Source organism: Arachis ipaensis, chromosome B5 (assembly GCF_059453495.1).
Source record: "Arachis ipaensis isolate K30076 ecotype BB chromosome B5, ASM5945349v1, whole genome shotgun sequence".
Classification (NCBI taxonomy): Eukaryota; Viridiplantae; Streptophyta; class Magnoliopsida; order Fabales; family Fabaceae; genus Arachis; species Arachis ipaensis.
Window position 1 is genome coordinate 28,804,450 of NC_142440.1, and position 7,349 is coordinate 28,811,798.

Genomic DNA, 7,349 nt, shown 5'->3' on the forward strand with positions numbered 1-7,349 from the left:
TAACTAATTTGGGATTACCAACCGAAAATCTACCATCAAGAGTAACCTAATTACAAAGCATTTAGTAACCCAAAGAGGTGCTGGGCATCAATGTCTTAGGATGAATTGTGAGCCAAGTATCTGTGGTGAAGATGTGTTGACTGAAAAACAAAGCTAAAAAGCTGCTGCAACACATAACACTTAGCTTTGAATAAAAATATAAGCTTCTCAGCATGAAAGACAAAAGAAAAATAAAAACACCAAGGATGAATGAATAACAAGGCTCACAGTAGCAACTTTGGTTATCATTTAAAGGGACATTTTAAGCCTGAAATCTAATAAAAGAAGAGCTTTAATTCTGTCTGCATAAAACCCCATGAACCAAATTTAATTACCTGCTGAAATAAGGACATATAGGTTTCTCTGTTTTCTTTCATTCCTTATGTTTTAGTGCTTGCTTGGGGACAAGCAAGATTTAAGTTTGGTGTTGTGATGACAAGTCATCTTATACTAGTTTCACAAGCATTTTTTCATTTGTTTCATTACATTTTATGCACTTTCTTGCACAATATGTAAGTGTTTGGAGTGGAATTTCATGATTATTGTGATTCAATCAAACATCATTTATTTTATACGAAATTATGAGATTTATGCAAGAACTAAGTGATTATTATGATTGATGCAAATTCTTGTGATTTTGGTGAAACTTTGATTGCTTGTTTGGTTAATTTCAGGTTAGAAAATGAAGAAAAGAAGAAGCCATACAGTATAGCGTTGCGTGCAAATAATGAACGCCACGCTCACTTGCGACGCGCACGCGTGCATGACGCGCACGCGTTAGGGATGGATTTCTAAAGATCCACGCGTACGCGTGCATGAGGCGTACGCGTGGTAGTGTTTGGCGCTCATTTTAGAAGAGAGCGCTACAGTCAGCAAGCCAACATTTTCGGGCAAGATTTAAAATTGGAGGCAAAGTTTTGAAATCGATGCACACGCATGCATGACGCGCACGTGTCGATAGAGCACCTGGGACAAAGCACGCTCATGCGTGGCTGGCGCTAAAGCCTAAATTGGATGTTTTGCTACCCACACGCACGCGTGAGCAGTGTTCACTAAGCCAACATAGCGCTCACTAAGTTAACGCTATTAGTGACGCGTACGCGTGAATGAATGAACACTGTGCTCACTTAGAGAACGCAACGTTCCACTGGGAGTAGCAATCAGGAGCCATTTTGATCCACCTCTTCATAGGCTAAAAATCCCACTCCAAGTACTGGATGCCACAATTGGAAAGTGTATAAATAGATAGGAATTTGATTTCATAGGGGCTCTCTTTTAATTTTCCTTTTAGAATTGGAGAATTATAGATCGGATATGAGTTTTTAGCTTTCTGTTTATTTTCTCTCTTCTGCAATTTTCGGTATTCTATTCTTGGTTTTGGAACTCTGATTGGAGAAATTGTTCTGAATTTCTTCACCTTGGAGTTTTCTTTTAATTTTCCTACTTCTAGTTTTATAAATCTGAGATCTGATCTAAATTCTTCTTTCTATTTTTACTTTCTCTGCAATTTCTTTTTCCTGTTTTGTTAAGAGAGCAATTGAGATCTAAATTTTCTTTCTGTTTTAATTCTTCTGCAATTTCACTTTCCTGTTTTGATCCTGAAATCCTGATTTAAATTCTGTCATCTGAGAGTTCTTTAGTTTACTGCACTTTACATTTTCCAGTTCTCTTTTGATTCCCAACACCCAAATCCCTTTAATATTCTTACAATTTAAATTTCTCAGCAGTTTAGATTCAGCAATTTAAATTACTTGCACTTTAAGTTTCAGCTCTTTACTTTTCTTGCAATTTAAGTTTTAGCTCTTTTAATTTCTTGCACTTTAAGTTTCTGCAATTTACTCCTTCAGCACTTTCAACTTCTGCCAATTTTCATTCTGCACTTTAGTTTACTTGCAATTTCACTTCTGTTAATCGAATTTCACTCAAATCATCAACTATTCGCTTAACTAAATTCATCACCAAACTAAAGTTGCTCAATCCATCAATCCCTGTGGGATCGACCTCACTCCTGTGAGTTATTACTACTTGATGCGACCCGGTACACTTGCCGGTGAGTTTGTGTGGAATCGTTTTTTCCTCATCAATCATCTCTATTAGGGTTTATATTAGGGTTTTACATTCAAGTGCCATTTCCATTTTTGATCTTGGATTTTGCTAGCTTTCATTGTAAGTATTCTCTTGTTATTACTCTTTATAGTTACATTGTCATTACTCTTTCTTCTAATTCAAGTTATAGTTCAATTTTGCTTTTCTCTTGTAATTTTAATTTCTTGTTGATGAATTTGATGTTTAATGTTTGTTTCATGCTTTCTTGTGTTATTCTTGTTGATTGAGATCAATTGTTACTTTTAGTTTCAAGCATTTTCTCATTTTCTCCATGTTTAAGGTTTTTGCCCACCAAGTGTTTGATAAAATGTCAAACATGGTTTTAGGCAAAATTTTTTGTTCTTGGCTTGGGTAAAGTGAGCAATTGGGTTTCTAGAGTTGGAATGTCCAACATTTAGTCTCAATTATTGGGTTGTTAATTGTTCTTGTTCCCACTAACGCTAATTTGTTGCTAAGCCAATTAGCAAGCAATTTAGGATTTGTGGGTTGGGAACACTTATGCTCATTTAACTTACCTTCCGATGTGAGGGTTGATCAAGTGAGATTAATCCATTATAATTGTCATAGTTGTGGTTCCAACAAGGGAAAGACCCTTAGCTCACTCAAAGCCAAGACTCTTTTCGATGCTTTTAATCTTTCATATACTTCTATGTTGATCTCTTTTATACTTTACTTGTTTATATTACATAGTCGGTTCTTTAATTTCTTCATTAGTTCAATCATTACAATTTTGCATGTTCTTTTATTGCTTTATATTTTCATTTCTTTGTTGACATTTCCTTGATCACTACAACCGAATTTACACACTCATTGTTCTAAAAGTACTCCTTGGGAGACGACTCGGGAGTCAAATACTCTCGGTTTTGAATTAGTTTTGAATTGTGACACATCTTGTGAGTTTCTAATTTGATCGATGGCCAACTTGTTGGGTTAGGACTATACTTACAACGCTAATTCCATTTTTGGATGATCGAGTTCTTAACCTATATGCGATTTGGCCGTTGTCAAATTTTGGCGCCGTTGCCGGGGAGTTCACTTTAAGTGAAATTAGTGCTACAATTTTGGTTGTTGTAAATATGTGAATAGTGTAAATATTTGACTTTTGGTTTGCTACTTAGCGCTAATTGTAGATACTACTTTTCTCTCTAGTTAGTTATAATAGTTGTTGATTGTTAAGTGGTTCTTGTTTACTTGCATATTTTTGTTTTGCTTTTCATAATTGCATGGTTTTCATTGCCTCCTCAGTTGAATGACACAGTCGCTTCCAAACCCGAGCTTGACCACTTTTGATCCAAAAATTGAAAGAACTTTAACTCATATAAGGCAAACTCGGCGCCGACTAGCTTTTGTGGATAGTGAATCGGGACCCCTTGGGGAACCCTCCCGTTCACTATCACCACTCATCCATGACTATCATTCTCCAATCAACGAGGAGACTCTATATTCATCTGTGGGGAGTACTGAACACTCTTTGAGTGACTCAGGTGACATCGTCATGGCGGACCCACCTCAAAGAATGACCTTGAAGGAAGCCGGAGCTCCTGATCTTGACTTGAAACCGCTTCAAATTCTGTATCCGGCTTTAGACCCAAATTTTGAGCTCAAATCCGACACGATAAACTTGCTTTCCAAATATAATGGACTGCCTGGGGAAAATCCGACACGATAAACTTGCTTTCCAAGTGGCATGTGCAACTGCGAGAAGACATGGGGTGGATGAAGCTGCAGTGTTGGTCTTCGCTTTCCCTTTCTCTTTGGAGGGAAAAGTGAAGGAGTGGTTTTATACTCAACCGGGTGAAGTTAGATCCAATTGGGACTTGTTGCGTAAAGAATTTTTGGAAAAGTTCTACCCTCCTCAGAAAACAGACAAGTTGCGAAGAGAGATCTCTTGCATTGTGTAACGAGATGGGGAGACTTTGTATGAATACTGGGAGAGATTTAAGAAGTTGCTGGAGGCTTGCCCTCACCATAGGATTGATGAGTTGGTTCTTATCAGTTATTTCTGTCAAAAGCTCCTCCTGGATGCCGCGAGTGGAGGATCATTGACCACAAAAACAAGACCGCTGTAGAAGCATGGGAAGTTATATCAGACTTGGCGGACTCAACCCAGAACTCAAGGGCAAGGAGTCTACAATCGAAAGCTGTGAGTGAAGTTTCTCCCTCCGGAGATGCTATTCTAACCAAGACCCTCGGTGAAATGACAATCTTGTTGCGACAAATCACCCAAGGGCAACAAATCCTTCAAGCTTTGATAAATTCTCCACCTCAACCTCCAAGGATAGAAGGGACATCAAGGATATGTGGTGTTTGTGCTTGTAACACTCATTACACCGATGAGTGCCCTCAACTCCAAGAGGACACTACATTGGCAGTAGCCAACCCTTATCCGCAAAGACCAAATTATAATCAAGGATCCTACCAACATGGAGGCAATCAAAACCAAGGGTGGAAGGATAATTCAAACCAAAGGTGGAACCAAGCTCCTCAAGCTCATCCCAACCAAAATGCTCAAGTCTACTACCATCAATATCCCCAATGTCAACCACAATACCAATAACCCCCACAATTTTAACCCCAAGCGAAATACCAACACCCCCATAGTAGGCCTAGCCCTCCTCAAGTTAACCAAGCCCTTCCCTCCAATCAACCTCACATGAATGACACAATTCACACCTTCATGCAAGAGCAACGAGAGTTCCATAAGAAATAAGAGGCATATATGGCTACGATAGCTGACGCCCTTTCCCGTTTAACTCTCCCTCCTCAAACTGCACAAAACACTCAACAAGCTTCAACCTCAAGTAGTTTACCCTCCCAACCTCAACCCAACCCTAAGGGTAGCATTAATACCATTACTCTTAGGAGCGGCACTAAACTTGATAAGAATGTTGCTATGCCTACAAAGTTGAGTGAAGAGACAAACAATGAAGAGGTAGGAGATGAAGTGGAGGTGATGAGGGATGAAGATGTAGGTGTTGACAAAAGCGAGGAAGAACCACCCAAGGTCAAGGAGCCGAAGAGAAAGACCTTGCTTGAAGAGCCGTTGCCCATTCCATTCCCAAATTTAGCCAAGAAGGCCAAGAAACAAGAAGAGATTGACCCTAATATGGTGGAAGTTTTTAAGAAGGTCGAAGTCACCGTCCCCGTCTTTCAAGCCATTCAACAAGTACCCAAATATGCCAAGTTCCTTAAAGATGTTTACACTCACAAAGACAAGCTTGGCAACCTCAATACAAAGCCGGTAGATGATTCTATCTCTTCTTTACTTCTTGAAAAATGCAATGATCTTGGCCCATGTTTGGTCACTTGCTTGATTGGTGGGATGAAATTCATGGACTGTATGTGTGACCTGGGGGCGTGCGTAAGCATTATGCCACTCCTCATTTATGAAAGATTGAATTTGTCACCCCTAAAGATGTCCGGGGCGAGGTTTGTGCTAGCCGATAAAAGTATTGTGTCAGTTGTGGGGATTGCAGAGAATGTGCTAGTTAATATTCAAGGGTTGCTCTTTTCAGTTGAATTTTACATTTTGGAGACCCCTCCCATTGACTCTAACAAGCCATTATCCATACTCCTTGGAAGGCCATTCTTAAAGACGGCCTGTTTCAAGCTAGATGCACATTCGTGAGTCTATTCTTTTGAGTCGGATGGCAAGTTGGTCAAGTTCACTTTGGAGGAGTCCAACAAGCCCATTGTTGAAGCTTATTCTATTTTTGGGTACGACATCATTGAAGATCAAGTGATTGAGGATGGAAAGGATAAAGAAAAAGAGGGTGTTGCTGATGAACGAATTTTTTGCTAGTAAATAATTCACAATAAGTTTCCGTTGCAAGTATAGTTTCTAAACCAACAATAATCCTTTCATACAAAAATTATTAGTTGTCACTAAAACAAACCCAATAAAATTAAACTGAAGTATTTAAACTCGGGTCGTCTCTCAAGGAATTGCAGGAAAATGTAGTTTATTATTGGTTGTGGAAAACTTTCTTTTTGGGTTTTTGAAATAAGGAACAAGAAAATAAAATGGCGAGAAATTAAATTAATAACTAAGAAAAATCTTGGCAAGGTGTGAAAATTAGAAGTTCTATCCTAGTTATCCTTATCAATTGTGATGAGAATTGTCCATTGCTCCCACTTAGTTACCTCTAACTATGAAGGAAAGTCAAGTGGATAAATCAATTTGATTCCTCAAGTCCTAGTCAACTCCTAAGGAAAGACTAGCTTTAGAGGGATCCAAATCAACCAGCAACTTTCAATTATCAGTCAACAATGGAGTTTGATAACTCAAGAGTCTCCAATTACTCAACCAAAGCCAAAAGGAGAAAAATCTACACTAAAATCCAACCAAGCATTTTATCAAACACTTGGAAGGCACAACATAAAAGCATAGAAAAGTAATAAGAGATAATAAAATCCAAACAACTAATTGAAAGCATCAATCACATAAATTGAAGAAAGCAATCATAAATATGAAATACCTCAAATTGCATTAAATAGAAAAACAAATCTAACATGAGAATTCATAAACTAAAGTAGCAACACAAGGAAATCAATAAGGTAAATAAATAACTAGAATGCTAAGACAAATAAAAGTAGAAGAGAAACTAAATTAAACTAAGATAGAATGCTGAAATTAAGAAGAGCTAAAACTAGGAAACCTAAAACCTAGAGACTAGAAAACTACATCTAAAACCTAAAATGATGTGAATGAATGTTGTGTGAATGAATGAATCATTCCCCCACTTTGCAGCCTCTATTCTGTGTTCTCGGGCTTGGAACTGGGCCAAAAAGGAGCCCAGAAATCGCCCCCAACGCTTTCTGCAATTTCTGCACGTGGCGCATGTCACGCGTACGCGTCGCTTGAGAAAAATCCTTGTCACGCGTACACGTCAGTCACGCGTACGCGTCACTTGTCTTCTGTGCTAGTCACGCGTACGCGTCGCCCACGCGTATGCGTCGCTGCTAGCTTCTCAAAACTTTATTTTCTTGCGTTCCTTCCACTTTTGCATGTTTCCTTTCCATTCTCTAAGCCATTCCTGCCCTATAAAGCCTGAAAGCACTTAACACATAGATCACGACATCGAATGGTAATAAAGGGTAATTAAAATTGACAGTTTAAAGGCCTAGGAAACATATTTTCAACTATATCACAGAATTAGGAAGGATTTGTAAAACCATGCAAATTATATGAATAAGTGTGCAAA

The 7,349-nt window shown here is 38.5% G+C and overlaps 1 non-coding gene across 1 annotated transcript; it reads right to left on the reverse strand.

Annotated features, from left to right (window-relative positions):
- Positions 1-4,013: 4,013 nt before the first annotated feature.
- LOC148563712 (small nucleolar RNA R71) lies at positions 4,014-4,120 on the reverse strand. The gene has a single exon (XR_015884961.1). It is a non-coding gene; the product is annotated as a small nucleolar RNA R71 (small nucleolar RNA).
- Positions 4,121-7,349: the final 3,229 nt, after the last annotated feature.